The sequence below is a fragment of the Eubalaena glacialis genome, chromosome 7, assembly GCF_028564815.1.
Source record: "Eubalaena glacialis isolate mEubGla1 chromosome 7, mEubGla1.1.hap2.+ XY, whole genome shotgun sequence".
NCBI classification, from domain to species: domain Eukaryota; kingdom Metazoa; phylum Chordata; class Mammalia; order Artiodactyla; family Balaenidae; genus Eubalaena; species Eubalaena glacialis.
This window is the reverse complement of record NC_083722.1, coordinates 120,710,606-120,729,694: the sequence shown is the minus strand read 5'-3', so window position 1 is coordinate 120,729,694 and position 19,089 is coordinate 120,710,606.

Sequence of the window (19,089 nt, the reverse complement as noted above, 5' to 3'; positions counted from 1 at the left end):
CTGTCCTGCATTTCTGGTTTTTACACTTTTTTCAGCATGGCCCTTTTGACCGATGGCAAGCGAGACTTCTTTGTAGCGCTGATTTGCCTTTCCGGCTTGCCTGGTTGGCCAAAAAGGGCGTATGCGTTTTTCCCTGAATATATTCAGGGAAAAACGCATACGCCCTTTTTGGCCAAGGGCATCATTGTCAACGCTTTGCCGCTTTTCATGTGCTTTCAAGGCGAGTCGAGTCTGCCTCCTGAAACCTGTTTCCTGCAATTCTGCCTTGCTTTCCAATCCTCCTCGTTGCCTTCCCTCAATATATTTGTGGACGAGAGTTATCATTTATAACTCTGCAGGTTTGTGAGTTGCAGTGCCCCTGAGCTCCATTTGTCAACTGGCTTTTTTGGGAGCTGGCCGCCAAAGCGCAGGATTGCTTCAGGCCGTATTCTGGTTCCGGGGGGCAGGCTGAGCCTGTGGTTCATTCTTCTTCCTGATGGGAAAATAGAGTGACCTGTGCCTGTCCCAACACCTAGAGCTAGTCTCTCACTGGTTCCCCCTCTTCCCGTTCATCCTCAGGCCAAATTGCGACCTGTCCGAAACAGGAGGTTAAAGGTGCTGATTCTCCAAGAAGGGAGATTGTTAGTCGAGCGGCTGGAATGGCGAACCCGAGCACAAGGAGAGGAGAAATGAGGTGCGTTTGAGAACCCTTTCCCGATCACACGGTGTACCATCTTCTGGGTTTCCCACGCATGTTTTCGATGTAGGAAGATGCCCTTGAACCTGGAGATTTGGGACCCACGGCATGGGTACCACGCAGTATGACTTTAAAGGGTCTGCGTTTGCTCACCCAAGCTCACCAATCCTCTCAGCCCCAAGAGTGTCCAGCCTTATGTCTCATCCAGCTGTGGGTCTAGATATGGTCAATCCAGGTTGCATCAGAGCCCCTGAACGGATTTTGTAAGAATTTCTCTCTCTTTCACTGTCTTCGTTTCATGGGGTTTTTTTTTAAGTAATCTATTTTTATAATGGGGTTTAGCTGCTTTTCACTGCTGTGTTTATGCCGCTTTACACCCTCTTGATTCACTTCCAGAGAGAGATCAATACATAGGTTTTAAGACTCTTACTAGTCAGATGTATTCTTGGGCGGTGAATAGGGGCTGTTGAGTCCAGTTCACTGAGCAGGGAGTAGGTCTTGTCTATTACATATTTGGCTTGTGGAACGGTATCTGAGCTAATTTCAAACCCTTGTTTTATGCATCACCCCACCTCACCTTTCCCGTTAAGCAGCCATAGTGTGTTTTCTAAATGTGTGACTCTGTTCTGTTTTGTAATTCAGTTCAAGTGTAGCGATTTTGACATTCCCTCTCTCAGTGATATCTTAGGATAAGTGTCTTTTTCTCTGTGACTTTTTTCACTGAGAGTCATCGTACCTAAATCCACTCATCCTGCTGCTACTAGCCTTATGACATTGATTTCATGGCTGAGTGATATTCCATTGTGCCTAAGTACCACAACTTCTTTATCCATTTTTCGCTTTCCTGGGATATTGAAGGTGTGCCGAAGTGGAGGTTCTTGGAAACAGAGCAGCCCTAAACTTTGGGGTGCCTGTGTCTTGTTGATTTTTAGGTTTCCCGATTTATACGCCCATGAGTGGAAGTGCCCTATGCTCTCTAAGCTGTGCTTATTACATGTTTCAGGACACACCGTACACTTCTCCAGAGTGGCTGTTGGCAATTTACAGCCCGCCCATCAGCGTAGCAAGGCTCCCATGTCTCCATGGCCTGTCCTGCATTTCTGGTTTTTACACTTTTTTCAGCATGGCCCTTTTGACCGATGGCAAGCGAGCCTTCTTTGTAGCGCTGATTTGCCTTTCCGGCTTGCCGGGTTGGCCAAAAAGGGCGTATGCGTTTTTCCCTGAATATATTCAGGGAAAAAAGGATACGCCCTTTTTGGCCAAGGGCATCATTGTCAACGCTTTGCCGCTTTTCATGTGCTTTCAAGGCGAGTCGAGTCTGCCTCCTGAAACCTGTTTCCTGCAATTCTGCCTTGCTTTCCAATCCTCCTCGTTGCCTTCCCTCAATATATTTGTGGACGAGAGTTATCATTTATAACTCTGCAGGTTTGTGAGTTGCAGTGCCCCTGAGCTCCATTTGTCAACTGGCTTTTTTGGGAGCTGGCCGCCAAAGCGCAGGATTGCTTCAGGCCGTATTCTGGTTCCGGGGGGCAGGCTGAGCCTGTGGTTCATTCTTCTTCCTGATGGGAAAATAGAGTGACCTGTGCCTGTCCCAACACCTAGAGCTAGTCTCTCATTGGTTCCCCCTCTTCCCGTTCATCCTCAGGCCAAATTGCGACCTGTCCGAAACAGGAGGTTAAAGGTGCTGATTCTCCAAGTAGGGAGATTGTTAGTCGAGCGGCTGGAATGGCGAACCCGAGCACAAGGAGAGGAGAAATGAGGTGCGTTTGAGAAACCTTTCCCGATCACACGGCGTACCATCTTCTGGGTTTCCCACGCATGTTTTCGATGTAGGAAGATGCCCTTGAACCTGGAGATTTGGGACCCACGGCATGGGTACCACGCAGTATGACTTTAAAGGGTCTGCGTTTGCTCACCCAAGCTCACCAATCCTCTCAGCCCCAAGAGTGTCCAGCCTCATGTCTCATCCAGCTGTGGGTCTAGATATGGTCAATCCAGGTTGCATCAGAGCCCCTGAACGGACTTTGTAAGAATTTCTCTCTCTTTCACTGTCTTTGTTTTATGGGGTTTTTTTTAAGTAATCTATTTTTATAATGGGGTTTAGCTGCTTTCCACTGCTGTGTTTATGCCGCTTTACACCCTCTTGATTCACTTCCAGAGAGAGATCAATACATAGGTTTTAAGACTCTTACTAGTCAGATATATTCTTGGGCGGTGAATAGGGGCTGTTGAGTCCAGTTCACTGAGCAGGGAGTAGGTCTTGTCTATTACATATTTGGCTTGTGGAACGGTATCTGAGCTAATTTCAAACCCTTGTTTTATGCATCACCCCACCTCACCTTTCCCGTTAAGCAGCCATAGTGTGTTTTCTAAATGTGTGACTCTGTTCTGTTTTGTAATTCAGTTCAAGTGTAGCGATTTTGACATTCCCTCTATCAGTGATATCTTAGGATAAGTGTCTTTTTCTCTGTGACTTATTTCACTGAGAGTCATCGTACCTAAATCCACTCATCCTGCTGCTACTAGCCTTATGACATTGATTTCATGGCTGAGTGATATTCCATTGTGCCTAAGTACCACAACTTCTTTATCCATTTTTCGCTTTCCTGGGATATTGAAGGTGTACCGAAGTGGAGGTTCTTGGAAACAGAGCAGCCCTAAACTTTGGGGTGCCTGTGTCTTGTTGATTTTTAGGTTTCCCGATTTATACGCCCATGAGTGGAAGTGCCCTATGCTCTCTAAGCTGTGCTTATTACATGTTTCAGGACACACCGTACACTTCTCCAGAGTGGCTGTTGGCAATTTACAGCCCGCCCATCAGCGTAGCAAGGCTCCCATGTCTCCATGGCCTGTCCTGCATTTCTGGTTTTTACACTTTTTTCAGCATGGCCCTTTTGACCGATGGCAAGCGAGACTTCTTTGTAGCGCTGATTTGCCTTTCCGGCTTGCCTGGTTGGCCAAAAAGGGCGTATGCGTTTTTCCCTGAATATATTCAGGGAAAAACGCATACGCCCTTTTTGGCCAAGGGCATCATTGTCAACGCTTTGCCGCTTTTCATGTGCTTTCAAGGCGAGTCGAGTCTGCCTCCTGAAACCTGTTTCCTGCAATTCTGCCTTGCTTTCCAATCCTCCTCGTTGCCTTCCCTCAATATATTTGTGGACGAGAGTTATCATTTATAACTCTGCAGGTTTGTGAGTTGCAGTGCCCCTGAGCTCCATTTGTCAACTGGCTTTTTTGGGAGCTGGCCGCCAAAGCGCAGGATTGCTTCAGGCCGTATTCTGGTTCCGGGGGGCAGGCTGAGCCTGTGGTTCATTCTTCTTCCTGATGGGAAAATAGAGTGACCTGTGCCTGTCCCAACACCTAGAGCTAGTCTCTCATTGGTTCCCCCTCTTCCCGTTCATCCTCAGGCCAAATTGCGACCTGTCCGAAACAGGAGGTTAAAGGTGCTGATTCTCCAAGTAGGGAGATTGTTAGTCGAGCGGCTGGAATGGCGAACCCGAGCAGAAGGAGAGGAGAGATGAGGTGCGTTTGAGAAACCTTTCCCGATCACACGGCGTACCATCTTCTGGGTTTCCCATGCATGTTTTCGATGTAGGAAGATGCCCTTGAACCTGGAGATTTGGGACCCACGGCATGGGTACCACGCAGTATGACTTTAAAGGGTCTGCGTTTGCTCACCCAAGCCCACCAATCCTCTCAGCCCCAAGAGTGTCCAGCCTTATGTCTCATCCAGCTGTGGGTCTAGATATGGTCAATCCAGGTTGCATCAGAGCCCCTGAACGGATTTTGTAAGAATTTCTCTCTCTTTCACTGTCTTTGTTTTATGGGGGTTTTTTTTAAGTAATCTATTTTTATAATGGGGTTTAGCTGCTTTTCACTGCTGTGTTTATGCCGCTTTACACCCTCTTGATTCACTTCCAGAGAGAGATCAATACATAGGTTTTAAGACTCTTACTAGTCAGATGTATTGTTGGGCGGTGAATAGGGGCTGTTGAGTCCAGTTCACTGAGCAGGGAGTAGGTCTTGTCTATTACATATTTGGCTTGTGGAACGGTATCTGAGCTAATTTCAAACCCTTGTTTTATGCATCACCCCACCTCACCTTTCCCGTTAAGCAGCCATAGTGTGTTTTCTAAATGTGTGACTCTGTTCTGTTTTGTAATTCAGTTCAAGTGTAGCGATTTTGACATTCCCTCTCTCAGTGATATCTTAGGATAAGTGTCTTTTTCTCTGTGACTTATTTCACTGAGAGTCATCGTACCTAAATCCACTCATCCTGCTGCTACTAGCCTTATGACATTGATTTCATGGTTGAGTGATATTCCATTGTGCCTAAGTACCACAACTTCTTTATCCATTTTTCGCTTTCCTGGGATATTGAAGGTGTACCGAAGTGGAGGTTCTTGGAAACAGAGCAGCCCTAAACTTTGGGGTGCCTGTGTCCTGTTGATTTTTAGGTTTCCCGATTTATACGCCCATGAGTGGAAGTGCCCTATGCTCTCTAAGCTGTGCTTATTACATGTTTCAGGACACACCGTACACTTCTCCAGAGTGGCTGTTGGCAATTTACAGCCCGCCCATCAGCGTAGCAAGGCTCCCATGTCTCCATGGCCTGTCCTGCATTTCTGGTTTTTACACTTTTTTCAGCATGGCCCTTTTGACCGATGGCAAGCGAGCCTTCTTTGTAGCGCTGATTTGCCTTTCCGGCTTGCCTGGTTGGCCAAAAAGGGCGTATGCGTTTTTCCCTGAATATATTCAGGGAAAAACGCATACGCCCTTTTTGGCCAAGGGCATCATTGTCAACGCTTTGCCGCTTTTCATGTGCTTTCAAGGCGAGTCGAGTCTGCCTCCTGAAACTTGTTTCCTGCAATTCTGCCTTGCTTTCCAATCCTCCTCGTTGCCTTCCCTCAATATATTTGTGGACGAGAGTTATCATTTATAACTCTGCAGGTTTGTGAGTTGCAGTGCCCCTGAGCTCCATTTGTCAACTCGCTTTTTTGGGAGCTGGCCGCCAAAGCGCAGGATTGCTTCAGGCCGTATTCTGGTTCCGGGGGGCAGGCTGAGCCTGTGGTTCATTCTTCTTCCTGATGGGAAAATAGAGTGACCTGTGCCTGTCCCAACACCTAGAGCTGGTCTCTCACTGGTTCCCCCTCTTCCCGTTCATCCTCAGGCCAAATTGCGACCTTTACGAAACAGGAGGTTAAAGGTGCTGATTCTCCAAGTAGGGAGATTGTTAGTCCAGCGGCTGGAATGGCGAACCCGAGCAGAAGGAGAGGAGAGATGAGGTGCGTTTGAGAACCCTTTCCCGATCACACGGCGTACCATCTTCTGGGTTTCCCATGCATGTTTTCGATGTAGGAAGATGCCCTTGAACCTGGAGATTTGGGACCCACGGCATGGGTACCACGCAGTATGACTTTAAAGGGTCTGCGTTTGCTCACCCAAGCCCACCAATCCTCTCAGCCCCAAGAGTGTCCAGCCTTATGTCTCATCCAGCTGTGGGTCTAGATATGGTCAATCCAGGTTGCATCAGAGCCCCTGAACGGATTTTGTAAGAATTTCTCTCTCTTTCACTGTCTTTGTTTTATGGGGTTTTTTTTTAAGTAATCTATTTTTATAATGGGGTTTAGCTGCTTTTCACTGCTGTGTTTATGCCGCTTTACACCCTCTTGATTCACTTCCAGAGAGAGATCAATACATAGGTTTTAAGACTCTTACTAGTCAGATGTATTCTTGGGCGGTGAATAGGGGCTGTTGAGTCCAGTTCACTGAGCAGGGAGTAGGTCTTGTCTATTACATATTTGGCTTGTGGAACGGTATCTGAGCTAATTTCAAACCCTTGTTTTATGCATCACCCCACCTCACCTTTCCCGTTAAGCAGCCATAGTGTGTTTTCTAAATGTGTGACTCTGTTCTGTTTTGTAATTCAGTTCAAGTGTAGCGACTTTGACATTCCCTCTCTCAGTGATATCTTAGGATAAGTGTCTTTTTCTCTGTGACTTATTTCACTGAGAGTCATCGTACCTAAATCCACTCATCCTGCTGCTACTAGCCTTATGACATTGATTTCATGGCTGAGTGATATTCCATTGTGCCTAAGTACCACAACTTCTTTATCCATTTTTCACTTTCCTGGGATATTGAAGGTGTGCCGAAGTGGAGGTTCTTGGAAACAGAGCAGCCCTAAACTTTGGGGTGCCTGTGTCCTGTTGATTTTTAGGTTTCCCGATTTAGACGCCCATGAGTGGAAGTGCCCTATGCTCTCTAAGCTGTGCTTATTACATGTTTCAGGACACACCGTACACTTCTCCAGAGTGGCTGTTGGCAATTTACAGCCCGCCCATCAGCGTAGCAAGGCTCCCATGTCTCCATGGCCTGTCCTGCATTTCTGGTTTTTACACTTTTTTCAGCATGGCCCTTTTGACCGATGGCAAGTGAGACTTCTTTGTAGCGCTGATTTGCCTTTCCGGCTTGCCTGGTTGGCCAAAAAGGGCGTATGCGTTTTTTCCTGAATATATTCAGGAAAAAACGCATACGCCCTTTTTGGCCAAGGGCATCATTGTCAACGCTTTGCCGCTTTTCATGTGCTTTCAAGGCGAGTCGAGTCTGCCTCCTGAAACCTGTTTCCTGCAATTCTGCCTTGCTTTCCAATCCTCCTCGTTGCCTTCCCTCAATATATTTGTGGACGAGAGTTATCATTTATAACTCTGCAGGTTTGTGAGTTGCAGTGCCCCTGAGCTCCATTTGTCAACTGGCTTTTTTGGGAGCTGGCCGCCAAAGCGCAGGATTGCTTCAGGCCGTATTCTGGTTCCGGGGGGCAGGCTGAGCCTGTGGTTCATTCTTCTTCCTGATGGGAAAATAGAGTGACCTGTGCCTGTCCCAACACCTAGAGCTAGTCTCTCATTGGTTCCCCCTCTTCCCGTTCATCCTCAGGCCAAATTGCGACCTGTCCGAAACAGGAGGTTAAAGGTGCTGATTCTCCAAGTAGGGAGATTGTTAGTCGAGCGGCTGGAATGGCGAACCCGAGCACAAGGAGAGGAGAAATGAGGTGCGTTTGAGAACCCTTTCCCGATCACACGGTGTACCATCTTCTGGGTTTCCCACGCATGTTTTCGATGTAGGAAGATGCCCTTGAACCTGGAGATTTGGGACCCACGGCATGGGTACCACGCAGTATGACTTTAAAGGGTCTGCGTTTGCTCACCCAAGCTCACCAATCCTCTCAGCCCCAAGAGTGTCCAGCCTCATGTCTCATCCAGCTGTGGGTCTAGATATGGTCAATCCAGGTTGCATCAGAGCCCCTGAACGGACTTTGTAAGAATTTCTCTCTCTTTCACTGTCTTTGTTTTATGGGGTTTTTTTTAAGTAATCTATTTTTATAATGGGGTTTAGCTGCTTTCCACTGCTGTGTTTATGCCGCTTTACACCCTCTTGATTCACTTCCAGAGAGAGATCAATACATAGGTTTTAAGACTCTTACTAGTCAGATATATTCTTGGGCGGTGAATAGGGGCTGTTGAGTCCAGTTCACTGAGCAGGGAGTAGGTCTTGTCTATTACATATTTGGCTTGTGGAACGGTATCTGAGCTAATTTCAAACCCTTGTTTTATGCATCACCCCACCTCACCTTTCCCGTTAAGCAGCCATAGTGTGTTTTCTAAATGTGTGACTCTGTTCTGTTTTGTAATTCAGTTCAAGTGTAGCGACTTTGACATTCCCTCTCTCAGTGATATCTTAGGATAAGTGTCTTTTTCTCTGTGACTTATTTCACTGAGAGTCATCGTACCTAAATCCACTCATCCTGCTGCTACTAGCCTTATGACATTGATTTCATGGCTGAGTGATATTCCATTGTGCCTAAGTACCACAACTTCTTTATCCATTTTTCGCTTTCCTGGGATATTGAAGGTGTACCGAAGTGGAGGTTCTTGGAAACAGAGCAGCCCTAAACTTTGGGGTGCCTGTGTCTTGTTGATTTTTAGGTTTCCCGATTTATACGCCCATGAGTGGAAGTGCCCTATGCTCTCTAAGCTGTGCTTATTACATGTTTCAGGACACACCGTACACTTCTCCAGAGTGGCTGTTGGCAATTTACAGCCCGCCCATCAGCGTAGCAAGGCTCCCATGTCTCCATGGCCTGTCCTGCATTTCTGGTTTTTACACTTTTTTCAGCATGGCCCTTTTGACCGATGGCAAGCGAGACTTCTTTGTAGCGCTGATTTGCCTTTCCGGCTTGCCTGGTTGGCCAAAAAGGGCGTATGCGTTTTTCCCTGAATATATTCAGGGAAAAACGCATACGCCCTTTTTGGCCAAGGGCATCATTGTCAACGCTTTGCCGCTTTTCATGTGCTTTCAAGGCGAGTCGAGTCTGCCTCCTGAAACCTGTTTCCTGCAATTCTGCCTTGCTTTCCAATCCTCCTCGTTGCCTTCCCTCAATATATTTGTGGACGAGAGTTATCATTTATAACTCTGCAGGTTTGTGAGTTGCAGTGCCCCTGAGCTCCATTTGTCAACTGGCTTTTTTGGGAGCTGGCCGCCAAAGCGCAGGATTGCTTCAGGCCGTATTCTGGTTCCGGGGGGCAGGCTGAGCCTGTGGTTCATTCTTCTTCCTGATGGGAAAATAGAGTGACCTGTGCCTGTCCCAACACCTAGAGCTAGTCTCTCATTGGTTCCCCCTCTTCCCGTTCATCCTCAGGCCAAATTGCGACCTGTCCGAAACAGGAGGTTAAAGGTGCTGATTCTCCAAGTAGGGAGATTGTTAGTCCAGCGGCTGGAATGGCGAACCCGAGCACAAGGAGAGGAGAAATGAGGTGCGTTTGAGAAACCTTTCCCGATCACACGGCGTACCATCTTCTGGGTTTCCCACGCATGTTTTCGATGTAGGAAGATGCCCTTGAACCTGGAGATTTGGGACCCACGGCATGGGTACCACGCAGTATGACTTTAAAGGGTCTGCGTTTGCTCACCCAAGCTCACCAATCCTCTCAGCCCCAAGAGTGTCCAGCCTCATGTCTCATCCAGCTGTGGGTCTAGATATGGTCAATCCAGGTTGCATCAGAGCCCCTGAACGGACTTTGTAAGAATTTCTCTCTCTTTCACTGTCTTTGTTTTATGGGGTTGTTTTTAAGTAATCTATTTTTAAAATGGGGTTTAGCTGCTTTCCACTGCTGTGTTTATGCTGCTTTACACCCTCTTGATTCACTTCCAGAGAGAGATCAATACATAGGTTTTAAGACTCTTACTAGTCAGATATATTCTTGGGCGGTGACTAGGGGCTGTTGAGTCCAGTTCACTGAGCAGGGAGTAGGTCTTGTCTATTACATATTTGGCTTGTGGAACGGTATCTGAGCTAATTTCAAACCCTTGTTTTATGCATCACCCCACCTCACCTTTCCCGTTAAGCAGCCATAGTGTGTTTTCTAAATGTGTGACTCTGTTCTGTTTTGTAATTCAGTTCAAGTGTAGCGATTTTGACATTCCCTCTCTCAGTGATATCTTAGGATAAGTGTCTTTTTCTCTGTGACTTATTTCACTGAGAGTCATCGTACCTAAATCCACTCATCCTGCTGCTACTAGCCTTATGACATTGATTTCATGGCTGAGTGATATTCCATTGTGCCTAAGTACCACAACTTCTTTATCCATTTTTCGCTTTCCTGGGATATTGAAGGTGTGCCGAAGTGGAGGTTCTTGGAAACAGAGCAGCCCTAAACTTTGGGGTGCCTGTGTCTTGTTGATTTTTAGGTTTCCCGATTTATACGCCCATGAGTGGAAGTGCCCTATGCTCTCTAAGCTGTGCTTATTACATGTTTCAGGACACACCGTACACTTCTCCAGAGTGGCTGTTGGCAATTTACAGCCCGCCCATCAGCGTAGCAAGGCTCCCATGTCTCCATGGCCTGTCCTGCATTTCTGGTTTTTACACTTTTTTCAGCATGGCCCTTTTGACCGATGGCAAGCGAGCCTTCTTTGTAGCGCTGATTTGCCTTTCCGGCTTGCCGGGTTGGCCAAAAAGGGCGTATGCGTTTTTTCCTGAATATATTCAGGAAAAAACGCATACGCCCTTTTTGGCCAAGGGCATCATTGTCAACGCTTTGCCGCTTTTCATGTGCTTTCAAGGCGAGTCGAGTCTGCCTCCTGAAACCTGTTTCCTGCAATTCTGCCTTGCTTTCCAATCCTCCTCGTTGCCTTCCCTCAATATATTTGTGGACGAGAGTTATCATTTATAACTCTGCAGGTTTGTGAGTTGCAGTGCCCCTGAGCTCCATTTGTCAACTGGCTTTTTTGGGAGCTGGCCGCCAAAGCGCAGGATTGCTTCAGGCCGTATTCTGGTTCCGGGGGGCAGGCTGAGCCTGTGGTTCATTCTTCTTCCTGATGGGAAAATAGAGTGACCTGTGCCTGTCCCAACACCTAGAGCTAGTCTCTCATTGGTTCCCCCTCTTCCCGTTCATCCTCAGGCCAAATTGCGACCTGTCCGAAACAGGAGGTTAAAGGTGCTGATTCTCCAAGTAGGGAGATTGTTAGTCGAGCGGCTGGAATGGCGAACCCGAGCACAAGGAGAGGAGAAACGAGGTGCGTTTGAGAAACCTTTCCCGATCACACGGCGTACCATCTTCTGGGTTTCCCACGCATGTTTTCGATGTAGGAAGATGCCCTTGAACCTGGAGATTTGGGACCCACGGCATGGGTACCACGCAGTATGACTTTAAAGGGTCTGCGTTTGCTCACCCAAGCTCACCAATCCTCTCAGCCCCAAGAGTGTCCAGCCTCATGTCTCATCCAGCTGTGGGTCTAGATATGGTCAATCCAGGTTGCATCAGAGCCCCTGAACGGACTTTGTAAGAATTTCTCTCTCTTTCACTGTCTTTGTTTTATGGGGTTTTTTTTAAGTAATCTATTTTTATAATGGGGTTTAGCTGCTTTCCACTGCTGTGTTTATGCCGCTTTACACCCTCTTGATTCACTTCCAGAGAGAGATCAATACATAGGTTTTAAGACTCTTACTAGTCAGATATATTCTTGGGCGGTGAATAGGGGCTGTTGAGTCCAGTTCACTGAGCAGGGAGTAGGTCTTGTCTATTACATATTTGGCTTGTGGAACGGTATCTGAGCTAATTTCAAACCCTTGTTTTATGCATCACCCCACCTCACCTTTCCCGTTAAGCAGCCATAGTGTGTTTTCTAAATGTGTGACTCTGTTCTGTTTTGTAATTCAGTTCAAGTGTAGCGACTTTGACATTCCCTCTCTCAGTGATATCTTAGGATAAGTGTCTTTTTCTCTGTGACTTATTTCACTGAGAGTCATCGTACCTAAATCCACTCATCCTGCTGCTACTAGCCTTATGACATTGATTTCACGGCTGAGTGATATTCCATTTTGCCTAAGTACCACAACTTCTTTATCCATTTTTCGCTTTCCTGGGATATTGAAGGTGTACCGAAGTGGAGGTTCTTGGAAACAGAGCAGCCCTAAACTTTGGGGTGCCTGTGTCTTGTTGATTTTTAGGTTTCCCGATTTATACGCCCATGAGTGGAAGTGCCCTATGCTCTCTAAGCTGTGCTTATTACATGTTTCAGGACACACCGTACACTTCTCCAGAGTGGCTGTTGGCAATTTACAGCCCGCCCATCAGCGTAGCAAGGCTCCCATGTCTCCATGGCCTGTCCTGCATTTCTGGTTTTTACACTTTTTTCAGCATGGCCCTTTTGACCGATGGCAAGCGAGACTTCTTTGTAGCGCTGATTTGCCTTTCCGGCTTGCCTGGTTGGCCAAAAAGGGCGTATGCGTTTTTCCCTGAATATATTCAGGGAAAAACGCATACGCCCTTTTTGGCCAAGGGCATCATTGTCAACGCTTTGCCGCTTTTCATGTGCTTTCAAGGCGAGTCGAGTCTGCCTCCTGAAACCTGTTTCCTGCAATTCTGCCTTGCTTTCCAATCCTCCTCGTTGCCTTCCCTCAATATATTTGTGGACGAGAGTTATCATTTATAACTCTGCAGGTTTGTGAGTTGCAGTGCCCCTGAGCTCCATTTGTCAACTGGCTTTTTTGGGAGCTGGCCGCCAAAGCGCAGGATTGCTTCAGGCCGTATTCTGGTTCCGGGGGGCAGGCTGAGCCTGTGGTTCATTCTTCTTCCTGATGGGAAAATAGAGTGACCTGTGCCTGTCCCAACACCTAGAGCTAGTCTCTCATTGGTTCCCCCTCTTCCCGTTCATCCTCAGGCCAAATTGCGACCTGTCCGAAACAGGAGGTTAAAGGTGCTGATTCTCCAAGTAGGGAGATTGTTAGTCGAGCGGCTGGAATGGCGAACCCGAGCACAAGGAGAGGAGAAATGAGGTGCGTTTGAGAAACCTTTCCCGATCACACGGCGTACCATCTTCTGGGTTTCCCACGCATGTTTTCGATGTAGGAAGATGCCCTTGAACCTGGAGATTTGGGACCCACGGCATGGGTACCACGCAGTATGACTTTAAAGGGTCTGCGTTTGCTCACCCAAGCTCACCAATCCTCTCAGCCCCAAGAGTGTCCAGCCTCATGTCTCATCCAGCTGTGGGTCTAGATATGGTCAATCCAGGTTGCATCAGAGCCCCTGAACGGACTTTATAAGAATTTCTCTCTCTTTCACTGTCTTTGTTTTATGGGGTTTTTTTTAAGTAATCTATTTTTAAAATGGGGTTTAGCTGCTTTCCACTGCTGTGTTTATGCTGCTTTACACCCTCTTGATTCACTTCCAGAGAGAGATCAATACATAGGTTTTAAGACTCTTACTAGTCAGATATATTCTTGGGCGGTGAATAGGGGCTGTTGAGTCCAGTTCACTGAGCAGGGAGTAGGTCTTGTCTATTACATATTTGGCTTGTGGAACGGTATCTGAGCTAATTTCAAACCCTTGTTTTATGCATCACCCCACCTCACCTTTCCCGTTAAGCAGCCATAGTGTGTTTTCTAAATGTGTGACTCTGTTCTGTTTTGTAATTCAGTTCAAGTGTAGCGATTTTGACATTCCCTCTCTCAGTGATATCTTAGGATAAGTGTCTTTTTCTCTGTGACTTATTTCACTGAGAGTCATCGTACCTAAATCCACTCATCCTGCTGCTACTAGCCTTATGACATTGATTTCATGGCTGAGTGATATTCCATTGTGCCTAAGTACCACAACTTCTTTATCCATTTTTCGATTTCCTGGGATATTGAAGGTGTGCCGAAGTGGAGGTTCTTGGAAACAGAGCAGCCCTAAACTTTGGGGTGCCTGTGTCTTGTTGATTTTTAGGTTTCCCGATTTAGACGCCCATGAGTGGAAGTGCCCTATGCTCTCTAAGCTGTGCTTATTACATGTTTCAGGACACACCGTACACTTCTCCAGAGTGGCTGTTGGCAATTTACAGCCCGCCCATCAGCGTAGCAAGGCTCCCATGTCTCCATGGCCTGTCCTGCATTTCTGGTTTTTACACTTTTTTCAGCATGGCCCTTTTGACCGATGGCAAGCGAGCCTTCTTTGTAGCGCTGATTTGCCTTTCCGGCTTGCCGGGTTGGCCAAAAAGGGCGTATGCGTTTTTTCCTGAATATATTCAGGAAAAAACGCATACGCCCTTTTTGGCCAAGGGCATCATTGTCAACGCTTTGCCGCTTTTCATGTGCTTTCAAGGCGAGTCGAGTCTGCCTCCTGAAACCTGTTTCCTGCAATTCTGCCTTGCTTTCCAATCCTCCTCGTTGCCTTCCCTCAATATATTTGTGGACGAGAGTTATCATTTATAACTCTGCAGGTTTGTGAGTTGCAGTGCCCCTGAGCTCCATTTGTCAACTGGCTTTTTTGGGAGCTGGCCGCCAAAGCGCAGGATTGCTTCAGGCCGTATTCTGGTTCCGGGGGGCAGGCTGAGCCTGTGGTTCATTCTTCTTCCTGATGGGAAAATAGAGTGACCTGTGCCTGTCCCAACACCTAGAGCTAGTCTCTCATTGGTTCCCCCTCTTCCCGTTCATCCTCAGGCCAAATTGCGACCTGTCCGAAACAGGAGGTTAAAGGTGCTGATTCTCCAAGTAGGGAGATTGTTAGTCGAGCGGCTGGAATGGCGAACCCGAGCACAAGGAGAGGAGAAATGAGGTGCGTTTGAGAACCCTTTCCCGATCACACGGTGTACCATCTTCTGGGTTTCCCACGCATGTTTTCGATGTAGGAAGATGCCCTTGAACCTGGAGATTTGGGACCCACGGCATGGGTACCACGCAGTATGACTTTAAAGGGTCTGCGTTTGCTCACCCAAGCTCACCAATCCTCTCAGCCCCAAGAGTGTCCAGCCTCATGTCTCATCCAGCTGTGGGTCTAGATATGGTCAATCCAGGTTGCATCATAGCCCCTGAACGGACTTTATAAGAATTTCTCTCTCTTTCACTGTCTTTGTTTTATGGGGTTTTTTTTAAGTAATCTATTTTTAAAATGGGGTTTAGCTGCTTTCCACTGCTGTGTTTATGCTGCTTTACACCCTCTTGATTCACTTCCAGAGAGAGATCAATACATAGGTTTTAAGACTCTTACTAGTCAGATATATTCTTGGGCGGTGAATAGGGGCTGTTGAGTCCAGTTCACTGAGCAGGGAGTAGGTCTTGTCTATTACATATTTGGCTTGTGGAACGGTATCTGAGCTAATTTCAAACCCTTGTTTTATGCATCACCCCACCTCACCTTTCCCGTTAAGCAGCCATAGTGTGTTTTCTAAATGTGTGACTCTGTTCTGTTTTGTAATTCAGTTCAAGTGTAGCGATTTTGACATTCCCTCTCTCAGTGATATCTTAGGATAAGTGTCTTTTTCTCTGTGACTTATTTCACTGAGAGTCATCGTACCTAAATCCACTCATCCTGCTGCTACTAGCCTTATGACATTGATTTCACGGCTGAGTGATATTCCATTGTGCCTAAGTACCACAACTTCTTTATCCATTTTTCGCTTTCCTGGGATATTGAAGGTGTACCGAAGTGGAGGTTCTTGGAAACAGAGCAGCCCTAAACTTTGGGGTGCCTGTGTCTTGTTGATTTTTAGGTTTCCCGATTTATACGCCCATGAGTGGAAGTGCCCTATGCTCTCTAAGCTGTGCTTATTACATGTTTCAGGACACACCGTACACTTCTCCAGAGTGGCTGTTGGCAATTTACAGCCCGCCCATCAGCGTAGCAAGGCTCCCATGTCTCCATGGCCTGTCCTGCATTTCTGGTTTTTACACTTTTTTCAGCATGGCCCTTTTGACCGATGGCAAGCGAGCCTTCTTTGTAGCGCTGATTTGCCTTTCCGGCTTGCCTGGTTGGCCAAAAAGGGCGTATGCGTTTTTCCCTGAATATATTCAGGGAAAAACGCATACGCCCTTTTTGGCCAAGGGCATCATTGTCAACGCTTTGCCGCTTTTCATGTGCTTTCAAGGCGAGTCGAGTCTGCCTCCTGAAACCTGTTTCCTGCAATTCTGCCTTGCTTTCCAATCCTCCTCGTTGCCTTCCCTCAATATATTTGTGGACGAGAGTTATCATTTATAACTCAGCAGGTTTGTGAGTTGCAGTGCCCCTGAGCTCCATTTGTCAACTCGCTTTTTTGGGAGCTGGCCGCCAAAGCGCAGGATTGCTTCAGGCCGTATTCTGGTTCCGGGGGGCAGGCTGAGCCTGTGGTTCATTCTTCTTCCTGATGGGAAAATAGAGTGACCTGTGCCTGTCCCAACACCTAGAGCTAGTCTCTCATTGGTTCCCCCTCTTCCCGTTCATCCTCAGGCCAAATTGTGACCTGTCCGAAACAGGAGGTTAAAGGTGCTGATTCTCCAAGTAGGGAGATTGTTAGTCGAGCGGCTGGAATGGCGAACCCGAGCACAAGGAGAGGAGAAATGAGGTGCGTTTGAGAAACCTTACCCGATCACACGGCGTACCATCTTCTGGGTTTCCCACGCATGTTTTCGATGTAGGAAGATGCCCTTGAACCTGGAGATTTGGGACCCACGGCATGGGTACCACGCAGTATGACTTTAAAGGGTCTGCGTTTGCTCACCCAAGCTCACCAATCCTCTCAGCCCCAAGAGTGTCCAGCCTCATGTCTCATCCAGCTGTGGGTCTAGATATGGTCAATCCAGGTTGCATCAGAGCCCCTGAACGGACTTTGTAAGAATTTCTCTCTCTTTCACTGTCTTTGTTTTACGGGGGTTTTTTTAAGTAATCTATTTTTGTAATGGGGTTTAGCTGCTTTTCACTGCTGTGTTTATGCCGCTTTACACCCTCTTGATTCACTTCCAGAGAGAGATCAATACATAGGTTTTAAGACTCTTACTAGTCAGATATATTCTTGGGCGGTGAATAGGGGCTGTTGAGTCCAGTTCACTGAGCAGGGAGTAGGTCTTGTCTATTACATATTTGGCTTGTGGAACGGTATCTGAGCTAATTTCAAACCCTTGTTTTATGCATCACCCCACCTCACCTTTCCCGTTAAGCAGCCATAGTGTGTTTTCTAAATGTGTGACTCTGTTCTGTTTTGTAATTGAGTTCAAGTGTAGCGATTTTGACATTCCCTCTCTCAGTAATATCTTAGGATAAGTGTCTTTTTCTCTGTGACTTATTTCACTGAGAGTCATCGTACCTAAATCCACTCATCCTGCTGCTACTAGCCTTATGACATTGATTTCATGGCTGAGTGATATTGCATTGTGCCTAAGTACCACAACTTCTTTATCCATTTTTCGCTTTCCTGGGATATTGAAGGTGTACCGAAGTGGAGGTTCTTGGAAACAGAGCAGCCCTAAACTTTGGGGTGCCTGTGTCTTGTTGATTTTTAGGTTTCCCGATTTATACACCCATGAGAGGAAGTTCCCTATGCTCTCTAAGCTGTGCTTATTACATGTTTCAGGACACACCGTACACTTCTCCAGAGTGGCTGTTGGCAATTTACAGCCCGCCCATCAGCGTAGCAAGGCTCCCATGTCTCCATGGCCTGTCCTGCATTTCTGGTTTTTACACTTTTTTCAGCATGGCCGTTTTGACCGATGGCAAGCGAGACTTCTTTGTAGCGCTGATTTGCCTTTCCGGCTTGCCTGGTTGGACAAACAGGGCGTATGCGTTTTTCCCTGAATATATTCAGGGAAAAACGCATACGCCCTGTTTGGCCAAGGGCATCATTGTCAACGCTTTGCCGCTTTTCATGTGCTTTCAAGGCGAGTCGAGTCTGCCTCCTGAAACCTGTTTCCTGCAATTCTGCCTTGCTTTCCAATCCTCCTCGTTGCCTTCCCTCAATATATTTGTGGACGAGAGTTATCATTTATAACTCTGCCGGTTTGTGATTTGCAGTGCCCCTGAGCTCCATTTGTCAACTCGCTTTTTTGGGAGCTGGCCGCAAAAGCGCAGGATTGCTTCAGGCCGTATTCTGGTTCCGGGGGGCAGGCTGAGCCTGTGGTTCATTCTTCTTCCTGATGGGAAAATAGAGTGACCTGTGCCTGTCCCAACACCTAGAGCTGGTCTCTCACTGGTTCCCCTTCTTCCCGTTCATCCTCAGGCCAAATTGCGACCTTTACGAAACAGGAGGTTAAAGGTGCTGATTCTCCAAGTACGGAGATTGTTAGTCCAGCGGCTGGAATGGCGAACCCGAGCAGAAGGAGAGGAGAGATGAGGTGCGTTTGAGAAACCTTTCCCGATCACACGGCGTATCATCTTCTGGGTTTCCCATGCATGTTTTCGATGTAGGAAGATGCCCTTGAACCTGGAGATTTGGGACCCACGGCATGGGTACCACGCAGTATGACTTTAAAGGGTCTGCGTTTGCTCACCCAAGCCCACCAATCCTCTCAGCCCCAAGAGTGTCCAGCCTTATGTCTCATCCAGCTGTGGGTCTAGATATGGTCAATCCAGGTTGCATCAGAGCCCCTGAACGGATTTTGTAAGAATTTCTCTCTCTTTCACTGTCTTTGTTTTATGGGTTTTTTTTTAAGTAATCTATTTTTATAATGGGGTTTAGCTGCTTTTCACTGCTGTGTTTATGCCGCTTTACACCCTCTTGATTCACTTCCAGAGAGAGATCAATACATAGGTTTTAAGACTCTTACTAGTCAGATGTATTCTTGGGCGGTGAATAGGGGCTGTTGAGTCCAGTTCACTGAGCAGGGAGTAGGTCTTGTCTATTACATATTTGGCTTGTGGAACGGTATCTGAGCTAATTTCAAACCCTTGTTTTATGCATCACCCCACCTCACCTTTCCCGTTAAGCAGCCATAGTGTGTTTTCTAAATGTGTGACTCTGTTCTGTTTTGTAATTCAGTTCAAGTGTAGCGATTTTGACATTCCCTCTCTCAGTGATATCTTAGGATAAGTGTCTTTTTCTCTGTGACTTTTTTCACTGAGAGTCATCGTACCTAAATCCACTCATCCTGCTGCTACTAGCCTTATGACATTGATTTCATGGCTGAG